Raw genomic sequence first — 780 nt, forward strand, 5'->3', positions numbered from 1 at the left:
ATTGGAAATGACGAACTTACGTGCACAAAAGACGCTATGTGAACAGCCCCATAATCAGTTACACTTCTCTTCAGATTTTCAGACGTTACATTCACTCCCAATCATGCACAAAGATTTTATTTAGCCTGTTTAGGCTGAGGTGGGCCGCTGTTTTTTGGGGCACTGGCTTCCTCTTTGGTGACAAGTGTTGTAATATAATGCTTTCTGTTCAAGTGTTTGAACAAGTTGCTGGTCGAGTTGAAAGCATACTGCAGACTTGTTTTTACGCTTAATGAAGTCAAAATAATCTCTGTATTTCTACTTGAAGAAGCAAGCACTGTCATCAACAGCTATTTCACAGCAATTTAAAAGTGAAAGTGATTTTAAAAGTGAATGCTCATTATTTGATGTTGCTGCTAAAAATGTAATTTAAAAAAAGCAAATATTGTTTTCTAAAATCTGTTTGTAACATAAATAAATCAATTACATTGACTTTAGTAACTGTAATCAAATTACACAAATTTCAAATGTAATTTGTTACATTACTGGTTCCCCAAAAATGTAACTAAAATACAGTAACATGTTACTGTGGAACACGTTACACCCATCTCTGTTGTTGCCTCTATTTAGCATTTCTCTTCTCATGTTACAAATGTCAAATAGTAACTAAAAGCTTTACTAAGATATCTTTACTGTCACTTGTTTAATGCGTTTTTGCTATTTATAATAATTATTTTTTTAAATATCATAACATTTTATTCAAAACACCTTATAGTAACACAGAACACAATCAGACTTGAA

Source organism: Danio aesculapii, chromosome 5, assembly GCF_903798145.1.
Source record: "Danio aesculapii chromosome 5, fDanAes4.1, whole genome shotgun sequence".
NCBI lineage: Eukaryota > Metazoa > Chordata > Actinopteri > Cypriniformes > Danionidae > Danio > Danio aesculapii.